The 21,987-nt window shown below is 38.3% G+C and overlaps 1 protein-coding gene across 2 annotated transcripts in view; it reads right to left on the reverse strand.

Moving 5' to 3' along the window:
* The window catches only part of TSHZ1 (teashirt zinc finger homeobox 1), a 161,668-nt gene that overhangs the window by 24,219 nt on the left and 115,462 nt on the right, over positions 1 to 21,987 (reverse strand). The window lies entirely within an intron of this gene.

Genomic DNA, 21,987 nt, shown 5'->3' on the forward strand with positions numbered 1-21,987 from the left:
CAAACTGCTATTTCTCCAAGATGTCTGATGAAATACAAGTCATTTAAAAAGCTGGTATTCAAAGATGGTTGTCACTTTAGATAGGGGCTGGCACGGCTCACCTAGACATGTGACACTGTGGTGGAAGTTAGGTCTGCTGCAATATTGAGAGCAGTGGAGATCAGGCTGACAAAGACTGCAAGGCCGACTTGCCTCAAGCACTTAGAGAATGAATTCATCATGCAAGAGAATTTTCCTCTCTATTTTTACTACTTTCTGAAAATTAGATTCTATTTCTGTTTTGTAAAAGATGTTATAAAAATTAAATATGATCCTGAATCTGTATTTAAGCAAATGCAGGCAGTAAATTCTACTTGTTTTCTCTAGCTTAGTATACATTTTTTTAAAGAGAAATAAGTAGTAAGTTACATTTGTGAAAAATAATCAATTTGTGCTATTTGCATTTCTTTGTTTTCCATTTCATTTTCTGTGAGAAAAGTAAACGGCTAAAATTGAATAAATGAGTGTAACAGAACAAAGAAAGGAATTTGGGTATATTCTCATGCTGGAAAGCATGAAGCAAAAATTCCTGAAAAAAAATGGGATTTTAAAGGCACTTCAAAACAACAAAAAATATATTATATACATATATATTATATTGTATGTATGTATGTATATATGTATGTATGTATATATATATATATATATATATATATATATATATACACACACAGTATATGTCAACAAAAAGCAAATACATGGTACAAGAGCTACTGGAACACCAACTATGAAAGATGTGATGATACAATGTGTCTTGGAGGAATGATCACCTCTTTCACAGTTGGTATACCAGCAGCTTTTGTACCATGTATTCGTTTTTATTTGATGATGTACTAATAAATATTGTTTTAATGGACTTTACTTTCTATATATTTTGTTATTAAAGTTCCTCTAAAATTAAATTTTTGGGGAATTTTTGTTTCATGCATTGAAGTCTAGGGATGTAGCACCGAGCAGAGTCTAGTCACTATTATCTAATGTATTCTCATATTGAAGAACACAAGTGTCCCTAAATCCATGGTATATAAACAGAAGGTCTTTAATACATCCACTACCAATATCCCAGAAGCATGTTGCTACAAAAGAGGTTAAGAATACTCATGTCCTCCTGCAATTAAAGGAAATAAAGGTCTCTTATACTTATAGGACCTTAGGCTGATATGCTTATTGTTACATTAATCTGGAACAGAAATATTTGATTAGATTAGACTGAACTTGAAGAATGGATTGATCGATGGATGGATGGATGGATGGATGGATAGATAGATAGATAGATAGATCCACCCTCAGCCCCCCCAATACTTACCCAAGCCCGATCTTGATCCAGCAATGTGCAGGAGACCCGAGGCTCTCGCGGGTCTCTCCCTCCTGATTGGCTGAGATGCAGCAGTAGGAGCCAATGGCTGCCACTGCTGTCAATCTCAGCCAGTAAGGTGGGAGAGGGGGGCAGGGCTGAGCTGTGCTCTGTGTCTTATGGATGCAGACAGCCAGCTCGGTAGCGAGCACACATGAGTGTCCCCACAGCAAGCGGGGGACCCAAGAAAAGAGAAGGATTGGGGCTGTTTTGTGCAAAACCACTGCACAGAGCAGGTAAGTATGTTATTTTTTAAATAAAATGTTTTAATATTTTCCTTTACAAATACTTTAATACATCAATCAGAGTTCCCTAAGAAAGATTTAAAGACAACTAACAGGTAACTGCACAGGATATAAAATGTACAACTACTTATTGGCTCCTGTATTGGACTGAGGGACCTTGAGCCTCTAGCAAGAAAATGTTATATTGCTATTATTTTGATTATACTGGATTTATATAGTGCCAACAGTTTGCGCAGTACTTTACAAAATGAAGGAAGACAGTACAGTTACAATCCAATTCAATACAAAAGGAATCAGAGGGCCCTTCTTGTTAGAGCTTACAATCCAAAACCATATCCCTTTTTAATAAATAGATGAATGGGGCTGTCAAATATTATTATGTGAGAAGTTAGGGACTGTCGGCTCAGATTTTGCATCAGGACTATGGGGTTGATTTACTAAAGCTGGAAAGTGCAAAATCTGGTGCAGCTCCGCATAGAAACCAATCAGCTTCCAGTTTTTATTTTTGTTAACGCTTAATTGAACAAGCTGAAGTTAGAAGCTGATTGGCTACCATGCACAGCTGCACCAGATTTTCTACTCTCCAGTTTTAATAAATCAACCCCTCTGTGTCTTTAAATTAGGAGTGTGATGATTGGGATATATATATATATATATATATATATATATATATATATATATATATATAAATATATCCCAATCTCTATATACATATTTTAGCTATATAGCTAGATATATCTATATATATATGTAAATCTATATATCTATCTATATAGATAGATATATAGATATGTATCTATATATCTATAGATATATATAGATATATATAAATCTATATATATGTGATAGATAGATAGATAGATAGATAGATAGATAGATAGATAGATAGATAGATAGATAGATAGATAGATAGATAGATAGATAGATAGATAGATAGATAGAAATTATGCCATGCAAGCTAAACAAAAGAATATCATGAACATACATACTTAGTACTAGAAATGAAGTGGACTGAAAAACTATTTGGAAAACCCTAAATAAGTTAAATTGCATATCTAATGCTCAATAGATCATTGTGCATTCCAATCCTCTTTGTGTCTTTCACAGTTGAATAAGAACATTAGCCCGAATGAAGTGCATCTCTTAAGCCACACAGCAAGTAACTACAGCACAAAAACAGTCTTATTTCTTCCACCAGCGATGACAACAATACCAAAAAACATGCTTGATTGCATACAAAATACGCATGCAATCTTCACTAAAAAATTGCAAAAGGAAAAAAAAATATAAAGCAAGCACACATATCAAGTATAGAATGTATGAAAAAGTCCATGTCCTAAATTCCAAGGCAGAACAGAAAGTAGGAGAGGCCTGTTTGTGGCAGATCTATCTTTTCAGGAGGCCTGTAACTTGTTAAATCAGTAAGAATACCTGTCACAGATATCCAGCTACACCATTTGGCTGATGTCAAACCTAAATAAACCAGATCAGAAAACCGGCAAGTGGCAGAAACGTAAATTAAATAGGAGAGGATCTGTCTAACTGTAACTCGCATGGCTTGCTTGCTGATTTTTTTTCTTTTTATTTTGGAGGAGGGAAATAGTGGCAATCACCGCAGTCATTTGTAGTACTAATGTCCAATTCAGCCTCCTTTCATTCTCCTTATTTAGTTGGTCAGAATGGTTTCATAGTCGACACGGGGAAGCTGTGCTGTTTAGCAGGCTGTTTAATGGGAAAGTGGCAGTCTTATTTCTTTTCTAGATTTGGTTTGTCACTAGGTCTCCATTACATGCCACTCAGCTTTGATGTCTTTGGACAGGACTGATCAAAAGATGTCATTTGACCTACACAGCATGGCAGAAACTTGGAGAAGCCTCATAAAGGGACACTTTGGCTGTAAATAAAATGACATTATTATTTCCTCTGTCCTATCATGTAGAAAAGCCAATTATGGTAATGCACTGCATGTCAATGGGAATATAGCAATCTTTTTTGGAGCAGGCAATGCACGCATCACTGTTGCAACTCTCCTTCTTGTGAAACTGTGCCCATTGGAAACAAGGTGATAGATGCCTTCAAACTGTTAATAAATTCCGAGACATCCATAAAACGAGCAAGTCAGCAAAACAATTGAAAGTATAAAATGCAAACTGTTAAGTTTCCAAATTATCTAGTAATTTCATCTTGAGTTATTTATATTCCATCACTCCAAGCTTGCATCACATTCCAGCGTTTGACTGGCAAGAAAGGCAATTTATGACACTACTAAACCTTTAGTGCCTACTAATACCTAACGAAAAAAACTGACTTTAAAGCAGGAAGAGATCCTGACCTTGCTGCTATGCAGTATTCTGGTTTAAGTGGGGTTTTTTTTGTTTTGTTTTTTTGGGCTTTTGAAATTTAGCTCTAGAAGAGATTAGTGCTTGCCTAGTTTTTTTTTCATTAGTATTATTATTTTTTTTAGAAATGCAAGAAGTAAATTAAAACATGCAGTGGTTTTCAAGGGAAAATATCAAAAGTAAAGGCTTAGAAAGGGCTTTATCCTTTGACTGTAGCAGTTACCCTGTGAATCCTGGGCCCCATGGTTCATGGATGTTAGTGTGAAAATAAACTGGTTCAATTCTCTGGTCTTGGCATGCACCCATGGGATCTACAATATGGCCACTGTCACTTGAGCATATATACTACTTCAGAGTCTAGTATTTTTATCCTGGTGACAGACTCAATTTATAGGAGTTGTGAAGGCAGATGGATTTTTATCTTAATGCATTCTATGCATTAAGATAAAAAGCCTTCTGTGTAGCAGCCTCCCCAGCAACCCCTAATACTTACCTGAGCCCATCTCTGTCCAACGATGTCCACGAATCCCTTGGCCGTCCGGGACTCTTCCTTCTGATTGGCTGAGACACAGCAGTGGCACCATTGGCTCCCTCGGCTGTCAATCAAAGTCAGTTAGCCAATCAGGAGTGTCTGAATGGACACACTGAGCTGCAGCTCGGCTCAGGTGCCCCCATGCTGTGGGGGGCACTCGACAGGAAGGAGGGGCCAGGAGCAGCAAAGAGAGACCCGAGAAGAGGAGGATCTGGGCTACTCTGTGCAAAACCAACTGCACAGAGGTGGCAAGTATCACATTTGTTCTTTAAAGAAAAAAAAAGTTGACAGCAATGTTTTAATGTGATTTAAATTGTACGTAAAGCCATTTTTTTTGCTTTGTTTTAGATGTTTGTGTCCCTTTCTATTTTGTACTTGTGACCACTGTCTCTAGTAAAGAAAGATAATCAAAACTTCAGAATTTTGGAGTGGTCACAAGAGCAGGAGGTGAGGGAAAATCAAACTTTCTGAGAGGGGGATTTTCCTTGCTTTGGAAAGATCTCTTTTTCACTTCTGGTAGTGTATCTGGGACAAAAAGTAAAGTAAGATCTCCCTGACAGTACACATACAACAAACAATAAACTGAGAGGTTTTGAACCCCGAGTGACGTGAGAAAAAGTCTTCCCAAAGTGAAATTAAATCTCTACACAGACCTCTGTAAAATGTTGGATCAGCTATCTCTTTTTGCCCTGTTACATTGGTAATCAGAAAAAAAGGAGCATAAATCTTCCCAATGGGACACAGAAAGAAAAAAAAGTACTTAGGTTCTAACCCTACCCAATCCAAAATCCCAAAAAAGGTTTTGGCTATAGACACACATTACACACTATTGTCTATAAGGGCCCAAAGCAGAACAGGACTATAAATATCTTTTTAGGGTACAGTGAGAAGCATGAAGGTCAAATATGAAATGAAGTCCAGAAGCTGGCATTCACCAAGTCTAGTCTGTGTGTACGTAAAGCTGAACCCCAGACAGACATAAATATGTTTTAATGCAGTTAATGTAAGTGCCTGAAATTGACTTGGTTATTAGAGTCTTGCAATCTTCCATACAACAGCACCAAGACTGGGAAAGAAAGGGGCAGAACTGAGAGCCAATCAGATGTGTCGCATGCAAATGTGTTGGAAAGCAAGGTGCTAATAGGAGGAGTGAGTAAAGGCATGACCTCAACAGTCAGCTGCTGCTCTATAACTGTTCAGTCAGCAGGCTTGGGGCAAAGAGAAAACACCAATATATTCCTTAGTTAAAAGGGATATCTTTCACCTGTCTGTGCTGTCTTAGGAACAGATGGACAGAAATACAAATACTTTGGCAGGTTAAACCTGCCCGGAGTTTAGGTTTAAACTTTAAAAAGTTTTTTTTCATTATTATTACTTATTTATTTTTAATATTAGTTTTTTAGTCACCTAGCTTATTAACAAAGGGACATCCACTCACACTATTGATTAATCAAATGCAACAAATGAGCATTTATCACAGAAACCAAAAAGTAGGATAACTACTTTCCCCACCTTTTTCCTCCATATATTATAAAGAAATGAATATGCTGGGGTTGTTTTTCTAAAGGAATAGAGACCGTTCACTTTGGAAAGTATGTGTTCTTCTTAAAATGCATGTTTCATATAGCTTAGTGAATAAGGTGAAACTGTGTTCAAATTATACATCCATTCACATGCAAGCAAACATGCATTTTTTTAAGTTTTCTTCGCTTGATTGAGTATTCAAAGTGAGTGCAGTTTGAATTAATTTATAAAGCTAAGTGTATATACACTTTCCAAAGTAAACCACTTACCACTTGCTACATGAACAGTCTATACATGGTAGCAGTACGGGGCTGAGCACACATACTACTGTTGAGTGAAATGTTTAAAATACATCTGCACAAGATCAAAAAGTGTGGATCACAAAAAATTACCATGGTGAAGCAGGAAGTCATCATTGGAAAACATCATGGGTACCATAAATTGATTCCTGGACTTCTGCCTAAGAAGCCTGTAGTAAAACTTCCAAAACAATACAGAGAAACGGAACCTAGCCTATAGTATTTTCCTTTTTATGTCCAATATTAAATCTACTTAGAAAAATGCATCCCGTATTATTATTTTCATATAACAAGCTTCTTCAATCCAACGTAAAAGTGTCAACAAAAAATATTTAGTCCTTTTCATTAATTTGCAAATGAGATATACATGAATGGCTGGAGTGAATGTCACATAAAATGTACATTTCCTGTTAAAGTGCAATATAAAATATTTTATGCCCCAAAATTAAAAGGAAGGTAATATTTATGTCTCATGAAGAGTTAGCACTTGACATAGATTTTGTGCATATATTCATGCTTTCACAAAGACTTTTTTTTTTCCTAGCTTCTAGGTCTTGTTCTAAAATATTAAGAATAATGATTCTAGACATATATATAAAGCCCAGCACTTATAGCCTGGAGTATAATTTTTCTATTCCAACAGCTTGGAGCTCTGTTTCAGGGCTCTAGCTTAACTCAATCAACTTGGACTCTGCCTATTTATTTTATACAGACCCTGCAGGTAATGTAGAATATGTACTTGGATGGACACAGACCACAAAAACAGAAAAACCTCTTGAAATCTGAAACAGATAAAACTAGTGCTACCCAATTGCATATAGATTGTCTTAAAGATAAATAAAATGTGCAACATTATATATTATTGAATGTAATAAAAAAATTCAACATGTTACTGTCAACTGAACATATATTGTTGCAGATTTTTATTTACTGTGAAGAATTTGATTTAGGGAACTTTTATACAATGCAGTTTTTTTATACATATAGTTTTTAAATTTTGTAAAAGTATAAAAAAAGTTGTATATATTAGTTTTGTAGAAAGCAAAATAGATAAGTTGTTCCCAGTGGGTGTGTTGAGAGAGCTAGGATGCAAAAGAATATCTTAATTTGTTATGTAAATTATTATTATTATACGCGATTTATATAGCGCTAACAGTTTACGCAGCACTTTACAATGTAGAGGGGGGACAGCACAATTACAGTATAGTTCAATACAGAAGGGACAGGAGGGCCCTGCTTGTGGAGCTTACATTCTAAAGGGAGGGGGTGGTGGTACAAAAGGTAATAGCTATGGGGAATGATTTGATGGGGGTGGCTCGGGACAGTTGTTATGTAGGTGTGGGATAGGCTTCCCTGAATAAATGAGATTTCAGGGATCTCCAAAAGGTGGACAGGTTAGGGGCTGATCGAACATACCGGGGCAGGGAGTTCCAGAGGATGGGAGAGGCTCTGGAGATATTGCCCTTTTGGGCAATATCAGTGACTCACTGATATCTATCAGTCGTACTGAGTAAGGTGCCCATCATCCAATGACTGCCATTTTTACAAGTTTACTTGACATTCGGGGTATTTATAGTGTCATAAAACTACAGCAAGTAAACTAAAAAGAAATCTGATGAAAAATCTGGTGGTTGGTTAAAAATTTTCATCCAGTTAACTATTGTTCAATCAAACCACAGTAGCTATAAGAAGCATGGCTCACAAGCTTTTATAGTTACTGTAAAAGAATACTTGCATAATGCAACTGTGGTCTATTTTTACTTTCTGATTGTCTATGGACACTTAATGATACTACTCTCAGAATAAAAAAAAAAAAAGTCGAAGTAACGATCTGATCGTTTTAAAAATCCTAAATTTGATAATCCATACTTGCCTATAGAATTGATACTGAATTCAGAAAACATTCACTATCAGAAGGGAGAATGTGTTTGTCTAACCTAGAATTCCCACGAAGCCAAAAAATAGACAAAATGTCAGATGCAAACCATTGTACAATTTTATAAAACAACGCAAAACATCAGTTTATTTTATCATATTATAAATTTTAGATCAAAACAGATAGTTCATAAAATTAAATATTGCATACATCTTGAATTATAATAACAAAAGAATTCACGCTCAAAGGCACAACTAAACATACAGTTGCTAGCACACCAATAGATATAAATTGGCAATTAAACTAGTGGAAGAAGCAAAGTGGCTAAGTGGTTAGTACTTCCAGCCAGGAAAGCACTAAGGTTGTCAGTTTGAATCCCAACTACAGTAGTACCTGGCTGGAGTTTGCATGTTCTTCCTGTGCCTGCGTGGGTTTCCTCCCACACTCCAACAACATGCTGGTAGGTTAACTGGCTTCTGTCTAAATTGGCCCTAGTATGTATATGAACAAATGTGAGTTAGAGACCTTAGATTGTAAGCGCCTTGAGGGCAGGGACTAATGTGAATGTATAGTATATGCAAAGCATTGCATAAATTGACTATGCTATATAAGTGCCTGTAATAAATAAAAATTAATAAAATTTACTAGTTCATAGCAAAAGTTATCAGACACAATAGACATATGTGAAGAGAACCCCATTTTAAGCTGTGCTACCTTTGTTACTGGGATAAACAAAGTGCTACCAAACTGCATAAGGGCTTTAAGAATTCTTAACTGAATATGGACAAGGCAATTAAAAAGGGTGCAATATTTTCCACAAAGTATTATCTAATAGGTTATATACAGTAATATGAATTAGCAACAATAATGGTAGATATAAATAGGGACCGATGTGAATGTACCTTAAATAATAATAATAATAATAGACGTGATCTTTTCTGCTACTTTGTGATTGCAAGTTCTTAGCACAACTGAATTCAAGCGGTGTCCCTGTGGTAGATGGGGAATTTTAGGGTTCAGAGTGACCCAAAGACTGCTACTTCCTAGATCATGCTGAAACATGTAGTTTATATATATAACTTTTTTTTTTAATCTTTTTTTATAAATCAATTCAGCACATCAGACACTATTAAGTGCAATTTAGGATTATTAACTTTATATAATTAAAGCAGAGAACAAGCAAGCTAAAACAGAAACCAATGCAGCTTGTTAGCAGCATAAAAAAATGATTTCCATTGTATTTCAATCAGACATAATAAAAAATACACCAACCTTACAAAACATGCCACATAAATGCGTAATAAATTATGATTCTTTTAAATATCCTTCATAGACAATAGCACTTAAGAAGGTAGATTGAAAAGATGCTGTCTTTAACCAATCTTTGATATATAATCTACTACGTCATTTCATTTAGAAAAACCCTAAGGTCATGTAACACACTTTCTCTGTCATTTGTAAGTACATTAACTCGGTGGCCATGCGACAGTGAAATTATTATAATGGGCTGCTAAAATGGGTCAGGCACATACTGCATTTTATCTCAGCTTCAAACAACAGAGAGAATACAGTCCAAATCAAACATGACAGCATTATCATCCCCGCTGCATGCCTCACTTTCCCAAAGCATTTCCAGTCAACAGGAGGAAAGAAGATATGCAATATTTTTCAGTTTCATTTTTTTTTAATTATGTCCTCAAGAAAATCATTACATTGAACCAGAAAAAAGCATTATTTTTATGGTCTTTTCCACACTCTTCTGAGGAGATGCAGCGTTTTAGAACGTAACCCTCCCAGGCAAACAATCATTAAGTAATGAGCATAGGACTATGTGATCTGTTTACAAAAGGCATTTGCACCATTTACCTAACGCTAAGTTTCTAGTATTTATTTTTTGATAGGTTTCGCTGATCAATAGCCCTATCTATATTTATTTATAACAATACAAAAAGCCATAGTGCACTGGATAGTGCAGAACAGCATTTAAGTCATTAACATTTTAAAAAGTGATATTACACTCACAGTAATCCCACATGCCTAGGCACATCACAGTATACAATATCTCTAAAAAATAATCATACAGGAGGCACTATACCCTTCTCTGGCCAGTTCACTCTGATGAAGGGCATCAGTAGCTGTAGGAGATCCTCACAGTACACCCAATGACAGGCCATATTGCAGATCCCATAATGCATAGCTGGCTTTCATATCTGCAGACCCCATCCCCAGGCTGGCTAGAGGAGGATAGACTGCCTTCTCTTCATAATTTTGTTAGATTTGTGGATAGTGACAGGCCTGACCCAAGTTGAATTATTGTAAGTGCAATATCACTTTTTTATCTCAGTTAAAGCTGAGTTCCACCCAAAAATGGAACTTCCACTTTAAGGGAAGGTGACCCCCTGACATGCCATATTTGGCATGTCTTTTTAGTGCGTTCCAGGTCCCACTTCCTCCTGGCGCACCCACGGCACCGGAAGTAAGATCACCTCTCCCCCCTCCCTCTCGGCAATCATCTTGGACATGTCCCAGATGATTGCCTGGCCAGTCACAGCATGTAGCGTGGCTCGCGCATGCGCAGTGCATGCCCGGCTGTGAAGACACAGCCGGGCGCCCATAGTGATAATGTCGGCACCGCAGAGAGGAGGGGGAGACGATCGGGGCTTTGTTTCCCCACATCGCTGGACGCTGGGACAGGTAAGTGTCCAACTATTCAAAGTCAGCAGCTGCAGTATTTGTAGCGGCTGACTTTTATTATTTGTTTAAGCGGAACTCCGCTTTAATTAAATATTGTTCTGTAAGACCAGCTGCTCTTTGGTGCTTTTTTTTTAATTTGCTACTTAAATGTGTTCTTGGATTTACAATGCACCAAGGATTGTCACAAACATGCTTTTACTGGCAAATGCAAAAAAGTAGTAAAAGTTATAATTTGGTTGGTTGCACTGTTCACTTACTCATTAAACTTTGTGTTGCCTGATAGTCTTGAAGTAATATTAACGGTAACATGTTTTTTTCATTACAATAACGAATATGTTATACTTACTTGCTCTGTGTAATGGAATTGCACAGAGCAACCTCGATCCTCCTCTTTTTGGGTCCCCCCGCTGGCACTCCTGGCTCCCCCTGCCTGCTGAGTGCCAAAAGCAACTTCCTATGGGGGCACTCGAGTGGGCTTGCTCTCAAGCCCAACTATTTGCGTCTAATCAGACACACAGCTCGACTTGGTCCTGCCCCTCGTTCCCTGATCACAGATTTTGATGGAGCCAATGGCTCCCGCTATACTCAGCCAAGCCTATGGGAGCTGGAAGGCAGGAAAACAGCTGCTGCAGAGTGCACAGCACTGGACCTAGATTGGGCACAGGTGAGTATTTAGGGGGTGGGGGCAGAGGGAGCTGCACTTCAAAGGTTTTTATATGCATAAAAGTGCATAGAGTGGTTAAGGTAAGAAAAAACTCTTACCTTTACAACCACTTTAAGATACCACTTGGAGAGCAGTAAGTTTGATCATTGAGTCAAATGTATGCACATTTGTTTGTTCATACCCAACAGGAATTCACTTTAGAAAACTGCTAGAATATTATTAGCATCTATGGGCAACAAATACATACATTGTTATCTATATTGCATACTATTCTATGGAGTTAATTTACTAATTCAGTTCCCAACCGCTTTTATTTAAAAACCTCCAAAGAAGATCTTTAAGACACACCTTAACACCATTTCATAGACTCTAAAAAAAATAACCAGCACATTGGAACCATAATAAATTGTTAGTGTCTCAGACTACTACTTAGTACCCTCATAAGAAGTTTTTGATACCTTCTATTTAGAGATGCCAAAAACAATAGCAAACTGACAGTTGGGAGTCACCGAAAATGCTACCCTGTCATTTTGGGCCACAAAATAAAATGAGTTGTTATAGCTTTTATAGTAATTTTGCAATGTCACTGTATGTTACAATGTCACCATACGTTTTAGACTCAGAAGTAAGCTAAATTAAAAAAAAATAGTCTGAGAGTAAAATCAGCTTGAGGTCACTTTAAAAATGGCACACACATAACAATTGGATTGTACAATCTCCTTTAGATCTAACAAAGATGTAATGCAAGGGCCTGCCTTGTTTAATACAAATTTAATACAAATTGAAGGATAGTTTAGGTAGGCCTTTACATAACATTGATTTGGTAAATGTAAAGCATATGGTATACAGATTGTTTATTTAAAGTGTTAGGTGTGTGGCCAGCTTAAGATACACTATCTTGCCAATAGTATTGGGCCACCCCTCCAAATAATTTGGTGGAGGGGGGATTATGGCGTGGCATTGTTTTTTAGGGGTTAGGCTTGGCCGCTTAACTCCAGTAAAGGGAATTTTTAAGGAGTTAGCATACCAAGACATTTCGGACATGCTCCCAACTTTGTGGGAACAGTTTGGGGATGGCCCCTTGCTGTTCCAAAATGACTGCCCATCAGTGCACAAAGAAAGGTCCATAGAGATATGCATGAGCGAGTTTGGGGTGGAGGAACTTGACTGGCTTGCACAGAGTCCTGACCTCAACCCGATAGAACACCTTTGGGGTGAATTAGAGTGGAGAAAGAGCTAGGCCTTCTCTTCCAACATCAGTGTCTGACCTCACAAGTGCACTTCTGGAAGAATGGTCAAACATTCCCATAGACATACTCCTAAACCTTGTGGACAGCCTTCCCAGAAGAATTGAAGCTGTTATAGCTGCAAAGGGTGGGCCAACTCAATATTGAACCCTACGGACAATGGGATGCCATTAAAATTCATGTGCTTGTAAAGGCAGGCGTTCCACATTTATAATGGCTTCTCTGGAGCAATGTGACCTATTAGTAAGTGCAAGTGTACGCTACACCATTGATCCAGTTCATAATTCAAGCGGTGCTATCAAAAGGGCTTTACAATCTGAAGTTAGAATAGAAACACACATTTTCACAAATTTGCTGTGTACTAGCCCTAATTTATATAATTGTCACAGCATAATCAAGTCAACTAAAGAGTTAACTTTATCCAAATCCATTATCCAATCATGTCTTTTTTTTAAATTATCCTTGCATGTGAGTATTTTTGCACAAATTTTTGCAGAATACACTATAAGTAAAGGAAAATTCCCTTGCAAAGGATTTGCCAACAGTAAATCAACCCCTAATTATTGACTCACCAAATCCATAAGTGTACATTTTATTTGATGTGTTAGAAGTTCTGGTAACAAGTTTTGTATCATAGCAGTCATTTAAAATGTAAATTAACAAATATTAATGCCTGCTGTTTTTTAATCAATGAATAAGACCTCTGAAACCTCTAAATCTACATGGTACAATAGAAGTGTTATGTATGCATTAAAAGGAATCTGTCGCCAAAAATAGCAGTTGGACATGCAGCAGTTAACTAATTAGATAAAAACAAATTCATGCTAACTCTGTTTAAATTTAATGTGTAATACATCATTTATTTTTGAGTGCAGCCATGATTAATTATTCTCTGTGTTATTAAGCGTTCTTAAGCCCAAAACCAAAAATGTAATACATTGCAGCTTATCAATCATTTGGTGTAGTGGCTACATTAGTTTTCTTTTTGTTTTTGGCTTTTTTCTCTCTGTTTTCACCTGGTAATCTGGCTAGTAACACACCTAACACACTGTATTGAAGTATCCCCACTCTGGATCAATAAGCACATGGGGCACCTTTGGACAGCAGCATTGTCAGTCTGGGGGGGAGGGAAGTGTTCGATGTACCAGCAGATTTAGATATACTAACAAACTGAAGCCAAATTTCACCTCACATTTTCTAAGTAGTTACTGAAAACAGTATTTTTTTTTCTTTTAGGATAAAGTTTTGACATAAATAAATAAAAGGTGATCATTGTAAGCACCCCTAGTGTTAAATTGTTTGTCTCATCTCAGCAACTAATACATTCTGCTGGAGAGCTTACTAGCCAGATCACTGGATGAAAACAGAAGTAAGAAAGATTAAAAAAGAAAATTAATGTGGCAATCACATTTAAAGCCGCGTACACACGAACGGAATGTCCGACAGAAAAAGTCAGACGAAAGCTTTTCATCGTCTATTCCGATCGTGTGTATGCCTCATCGGACTTTTTTTTTCGAAAATTCTGACGGACCTAGAAATGGAACATGTTCTAAATATTTCCGACGGAACCAATTCCTATCGGGAAAACCGCTCGTCTGTATGCTGTTCCGAGGTACAGAAAAAGACACATGCTCTGAAGCAAGTACGGGACGGAAGCAATTGGCTACTGGCTATTAAACTTCTTTTTTCTAGTCCCATCGTAAGTGTTGTACGTCACCGTGTTCTTGACGCCGGAATTTGGTCGAACTTTGGTTTGACCGTGTGTAGGCAAGACCGCTTGAATGTAACAAAATATAGTGTAGCGCTATGTGTATATGTAAACAGTGAGTACGTATTTCCTATTGCAGGAAAAAACAATATTAAAATACTAGGTGATACGAATTGACATTAGGAAATAACTATAGTGAATAAATGATGTAAATCAATAATATAAAGTTAAACAATAAATCCAAAAAAACATATATGTGGCAAATCAAATAATATAGTCCATAAAAAATTATATTGGTGATGAACAGTGGAATGGAAAACCACCACCAAAAAAATCATAAGAGTAAAGTGCTTAAATAATAAAAAAGTCCCAAATTTTCCTCATAAATAGAATAATTCACTTCTGTCAGATAAATAGGTGAAAAATCACAGATGGGTGGAAGATCTAAATAAGTGGCAGGACCATCACCGGAGCATCAAAAAGAGGCTTACCAGAATTAAATGACTTGAAAAGACATACGTCTTACAAGTCTAAGAAAGCTTAGTGACCACCAGGTCTGGCGAGATGAATCGTCAAATTATCCTCAGCTTCCAAAAAGGGGGAGGAGGGGTCCCACCACAGCTTTAATCGTCCCCAAGGTAGTCCAACAGGCCCAATGGATGTTTCAAATATCATGCGAGAAAAAAAAACTCACATGGCATGATAACGTTTAAAAACATCAATTTAATAAAATAATAAATAGAGAACACTCACATGGTAGGAAATCAAAAACAGCTCATATAAAGTCAATCGCGGTAATCTTTTTAGGATAAAGTTTTGACATAAATAAATAAAAGGTGATCATTGTAAGCACCCCTAGTGTTAAATTGTTTGTCTCATCTCAGCAACTAATACATTCTGCTGGAGAGCTTACTAGCCAGATCACTGGATGAAAACAGAAGTAAGAAAGATTAAAAAAGAAAATTAATGTGGCAAACACATTTAAAGCCGCGTACACACGAACGGAATGTCCGACAGAAAAAGTCAGACAAAAGCTTTTCATCGTCTATTCCGATCGTGTGTATGCCTCATCTGACTTTTTTTTTCGAAAATTCTGACGGACCTAGAAATGGAACATGTTCTAAATATTTCCGACGGAACCAATTCCTATCGGGAAAACCGCTCGTCTGTATGCTGTTCCGAGGTACAGAAAAAGACACATGCTCTGAAGCAAGTACGGGACGGAAGCAATTGGCTACTGGCTATTGAACTTCTTTTTTCTAGTCCCATCGTAAGTGTTGTACGTCACCGTGTTCTTGATGCCGGACTTTGGTCGAACTTTGGTTTGACCGTGTGTAGGCAAGACCGCTTGAATGGAATTCCGTCGGAGTTCTGTCAGAGAAACCTTCGGAGTTTATTCTGACGGCAAAACCGGTCGTGTGTACGCGGCATAAGAAATGGTAAGCTGCAATATAATCAATATTTTCTTTTGGATTTACTACCGCTTTAAGGTATCCCCGGGCTCTGATTCCTAAATGCCTGTGTGTACTTTTCTTAAACATTCTTAAAATATTTTAACTGTTTATTTCCACGCTTTAATACAGGGATAGGCAACCATGGAGGGCTGGAAATCTGAACAATGTGGAAGAGAACATAGATCACCAGGGTGAAGTGCACTTTTTTTTTTAAGGAGATAACCTAGCAAGGCCCCGTTAATTAGTAATAAAAGTAAGGTAGGGGTTATTAGTAAGTAACCCAGAGTGCAGGGGTCAAGAGTACATAACACAGAGTTTAGTAGCATGCAACACATAGTGCAGGCACCAGAAGTAGGGAATGAAGAGTTCAAGGGTCAATATGATGTAAGAGAGTGCAGCGGACAAGCGTAAGTAATGCAGATGCCAGTAGTATGCAAAGCACAGTGCAGCCAGGAGTAAGTAACACAGAGTGCAGGGGTCAGTACCATGCAATGCAGATTTCAGAGGCCAAAAGTAAGTAATGCAGAGTGCAGGGGTCAGTTGAATGTACAACTTCACACAGTGCAGAGGTCAAGTAATGCAGAATGCATTCTGTTATTGCGTTTTACTGCTGTTTATTGCATTTTAAGAGCTTCCTGATTGTATCTATAGCCCCAGACATTTCCTGCTCTCAGGCAGCTGCCACTATTTGCCACTATAATGCAAGTTCTATTTGGGAAAATTTGGGAGGGGGAGTGCCAAGAGTGGTGATTTAGGGGGATTTGTGTTGGGGGGGGGAGAATATCCATTCTAGCAGGGGGGATTTGTGCAGAAGGGAGAATTTAAAGTGGGGGGAGAAGATGTGTACTAGGAGGGGACATTTTATGGGTAGATGACTTGTGCTAGAAGGAGTGATTTTTTTTGGGGGAGGGCTAAGATTTGTGCTGGGGGGGATTTCAGCAGCGGGATGGATTTGTACTGGGTGGAGGGGAATTTATACTTAGGGGGTAAGCTTGCAGATTAGTGCTCAGTGGTTTTTTTGGAGGGGGGGCATTTTTTTTCTGACATATAATGCTCACACATCTTGGGAAGGGGGGGCAGTTTGGTATGTTTAGCCTGGGCTCTAGATTACCTTGTCCTGGTACTGAATACACATGTCTGCATTGTAGGCACCATAAAAAAGCTGATCCCTCTTAAAACGCTGTAAGCCTGGCACTGAGTACCTGTCAATTCACCCGACACCCTGAGTTTTGGATACTTAGGGCACTCATGCAGATGAATATATGTAAGCGCTGGGGCCTTTAGTTACCTGCAATTAAAGTGATAGTAAACACTGCTGGCATACTTGTACCTACGGGTAAACTTATAATAAAGCTTACCTGTAGGTACAAGGAATATCCCCTAAGCGTGTACCGTATGGGAAATATTCAGTGTTGCTCCAGCCAGTGACCTCGCCAATGCATGTGCAATGAAGGAACAACATACCCATGCCGTTCCTTCAGAGCTCTGTGCTGTGCCCATTATTGCGGCTTGGCCATGCAAGCGGCTCCAGCCCACAAACCTGGAAGGAAGATCGGGTGAAGATGGAAGCTTCTACGGCAATGACAGCACTCCGCTGGAGGGCTTTGTTTTAAAGGAGAAGTTGAGGTTTTTTTTTTAAAAAAAATCATACTTACTTAGGTACATCTGTCCCCCGCTGGCTCTAAGACTGAGAACCGAGTGATCAATGACTGCTGATCGCTTGATTTTCAGAGCTCTGTGAGCAAAGAGGTGGTGACCATTAGTCACTGGCTCTCTGCTCTGCCCCCCCACTAGAGTGCTCGGCTGCGGGAGCAGCTGGCTCAAGCTCTCTGCAGCTCGCTGAGGCTGAGACAAGTTCCGGTTCAGGGTTGTGGGCAGATCCTGACTTTATTGTTGGGATCTTGCCCAAGCCTGGACCAGCACTGTGACGTCAGCCGACAGCAGGCTTTAGCCCGCTGTCTGCTGAAAATGGATCATAGGAGTGCAGAACGAACTGCACTCCTTTGATCCACAGCAGTACAGCCAAAGGAGCTTTGGCTGTACTTCTTCTTTAAAATGGATGTAAACCCGAAAATGTTTTTTTTAATTAATGCTTGCACCTTGTACAGTATAAAATTTCATGTCAGCTGTGCCCTGTCTTGCCACAAAGAGTTAATCCAGCTCTGAACAGTCCCCCTTTTTTTTTAGTGAGATAAAAACAGAGAAATAGGAGTCTGTTTCTCCCCTTTGCTGTGAGTGACAGGTGATTTACATATCTCATGCACCAGCCTGAGAGAGGCATTCTGTGTACTTCAGATTCCTTTCCTCCTTTCTTCTCCAGCTCTCACAGGATTGGCTGCTCCACACCTCAGCATGATTGGGCATGCTGAAGTCATGTGGTGACTTTTCTGGGTTTTGACTGGATGTTAGTGATCATAGCAGAAGCTCAGCATAAGAAATGCACAGGAGAAAATGCATGTTGCCAGGGCGGGGAGTCTACTGACATCCCGACTCCAACCACCAAGCTCTAGACAACAGACCCACCCACAGAATCTGCAGTTTTTTGGGTCTCATAACAGACAGAGGGGAGACAATTGACAGGTAAGGATACATGCAGGAGGCATGTATATCCTTATAGATCAGCACTATGGCAGTAGTTTAGAAAGGGTGAGAGTGGGTTTACATCCACTTTAAGGTATTTTATAATGTGCTAGAATGTGGTGCGTACTAGCACATTATGCTCTTAACTTGTGTAGCGCTGGTAGATTTGCAATCTACCGCACGTTAGATAAATTTAGTAACTTGTTCGTTAGGTAGGTTAAGTTTGCCTCTGTTCCAGCTTGGCTGACGTGTGTGTTTCCATGCTGACCGGTGGGTGTCGCTGTTATCACTGGTTAGTGTTGGAAAAGCAACGTGTTGAAGCGTATGAATGCTCTTATGTCCCGGAGACAACTCGGTGGAGGTGGTCCTCCGAGTTGCATTCTGGGCGAGGGTATTTATGGGACAGACGCCATATTTTGGGGTTCGTTTTTCAGCCACCTGCTGGCCCTCCTGGCCGACAGGTATGCGTTAAGGAGCTACCCCATGGTCCTCCGTTCCGGAGGCCCACGATACTACGGCGCAGGGGTGGGTCCAGAGGCTTGTCCAGGGCCTACCACCTCGGCCAAGGAATGGTCCTGAGCTGTCGGTCCTGTGTGGCAAAGCTGGACAACCAAGGAGATCCCAGGGGAGGACCCATCTTGGAGGGATTACGCAGTGTGCTGGTCTATAGAGGGGCCTGGTGACTCGGTTGGAGGACGTATCCGAAAGTAACTAAACAGCATAGTGTTGCCGGGTTGGCTTAAAGGTTCAGGCACTGTGACTGACATTCATTACAGAAAATCTGATACATCCTGTGGCAGAGGATCGTACGGATTTTATACCCAAGCAAGTCTGTGGCAGAGACTTTGATTCGTGCTGCATGCTGGCTGCTAGGCTGGTGAGAGAGGCCTATCCAGACAAGCAAGGAGTGTGTCCCACGAGGGGAGCGCATTCTATACAATATCTGAATTCTACCCGAACATTTGTCAAAAGAACCCTAAAGGAAGATGTTTGAGTTTCTTCTGCAGTTTCCCTTTCGTCTCTTTCCTGCTATTTCCTAAGTCAAGTGTTTAATAAAGCATTGAAAACGTACTCCAGTGTTGGTGCGTGTATCGTCCAGAGGTAAACTCAACGTAACCCTAGACCCGGTGCCGGTGAAACAGAGGGAAGCAGAGTGAAGGTAACAGATCCGCTTAAACCAGTAGCTCCATCAAGAGTTATTGCTACACTTGCAAGGGAGATTTTTTTTAATCTACTGCTGTTAGATTACTTACATTAATCTCTATCCAAACATACTTTACCAGCCTCCTTATTTAAAGCTTTTTACAGAGTATGCAAATCACATAAAGATTGCACTGCTAAACAGTTATTATTAATGTTCTATGACCAGATAAAGAAAAAAGAAGATGGATACACCACCAAAACTTTTGAGATGAATAGATAGAAAAAAATGTCACCTATTAAAACCATCCTGGCAGCAAATTGTATTTTCGATCATGCAACATAAATATACAAGCTTTAATCTGATTGGATGTGATGGGTACCACCTTATATATCAGCTCACTGATTTAAAGGCTAAGTTCACCTTTTTTTTTTTTACACCCCTGTGTACCAATATAGCATTAATGTACATCGTTTGCAGAAAAAAAAAACAGCTTTCCATTTATTCTACACAGGATTACCTCACTCTCTTCACAGCTGTTAAAAAACACTGCTCGACTACTTCTGCCTTACTTCCTGGACAGACTTTAGGTCATGACACAGGAAGGAGTCGACCAGCTGATGGTAGATGATGGAAGGTGTGTGCTAATGAGATCAGCTGGTCAACTCCTTCCTGTGTCATGACCTAAAGTCTGACCAGGAAGCAAGGCAGAAGTAATGGAGCAGTGTTTTTAAACAGCCATAAAAACAGTGAGGTAAGCGTGTGTAGAATAAATGGAAAGCGGTTTTATTTTTGCAAAAGAAGTACATTAATGCTATACTGGTACATATGGGAGCTGGAATTTATCCTTTAAAGCAAAGTTTTACTATTGTAAAAAAACATAACACTACTAATAGTTAACAAAGATGTTAGCACAGACAAAAAAAACAGTGCAGACTTTGTAAATCTCAAAAATGATAATAGATGATATGATACTTCTATAAACTAACGCTATTCTTCTCAAACATACAAAAAGTAGCATGTTCTGCCACAATATTCCTCAAACAAATACGGAAAAGAATGTTCCAGTAACAATAAAAGGGGTTTTGTAATGACATTCTCCTTCTCAATAAAAATATAAAGGAAAAAAAAAAGATTTTTCAGAACACTAGACATATGTATTATATTACTCTATTTATGTTGTGACAAGATAGGAACAGAACAGTGAAGTTGTTTCAGGGAAAGATCAAAATTGTCAGCTCCAGCTTGTACGCATCATGAACATTGGCCAGCTTGACTGACAATGGGATTTAATGTAGCCTAACGACAGTGGCCTTAAGCATAGATACCATACTATGACAACGGCAGCAAAAAGGCAAGCTAGCTGTAATGCCTCAGAACTCCTTGATTTGTTTAAAGCATTTATGTTGAAGGCTGACAGCCATGTCTTTAGCTTTAACCTTTTCAATGCTAATGGCAATTCACACTCCTTGCGATAGTTTACCAACCTATTACAGGAGGCAATAGTAATAAAATATATATATATATATATATATATATATATATAAAACGATAATAAAGATGATGATAACAATCGCAAAAGTAATTATGTGTATATCAATTTTAATATGATGCAATCATACATCAACTAATCTTATTTTTTTAACACATCTACAGCATTCCTTGCCCAATTATGTAGCAAATGATCAAAATCAAGTAGATTCTGATCATCCATTAATACCATATTTGAATATGATGTTTTTTGAATAAGATGTAGTTTATTTAACAGTCGAATACTGTATTAGCCAAACCATAACCCAAAATTTAGTGTTGTTGGGTAGATTCCAGCAATCCTAAGTTAGATTTTAACATCTTACATCAGGATATTGTATATTGCTGTCTCCAGATAACCATATCATCTAGGCACTGACAGATTGCTTGATCTACTTGATCAACATGTCAGTTGTGTAAGGCTAGCAGGACTTAATTTTATTTATTTATGTATTAATCTGTGGCAATATAAGAAAAAAAATCCAGCAAGATATGTTTTGGAATTAAGATGATAAGCAACATAACTAAGAAACAAAAGAAAACTTAAGAAAAGGTCGGTCTGTTTTGCTCTATAATCGCATTAAGAATGACAGGGTTAGATTTGACATGCATATGCAAATATGAAAATAGAAAACAGAGCTTTTCTTTCACCATAAAATCTCTGTGTCCAAACTATTTCTTGTTTTTTTGTTTCACTTTAAAGTCACTACTAACAAGAAATATTTTTAAAAAATGCAATTTAGGGGATATACCTTGGCATA

Source organism: Aquarana catesbeiana, linkage group LG05 (genome assembly GCF_042186555.1).
Source record: "Aquarana catesbeiana isolate 2022-GZ linkage group LG05, ASM4218655v1, whole genome shotgun sequence".
NCBI lineage: Eukaryota > Metazoa > Chordata > Amphibia > Anura > Ranidae > Aquarana > Aquarana catesbeiana.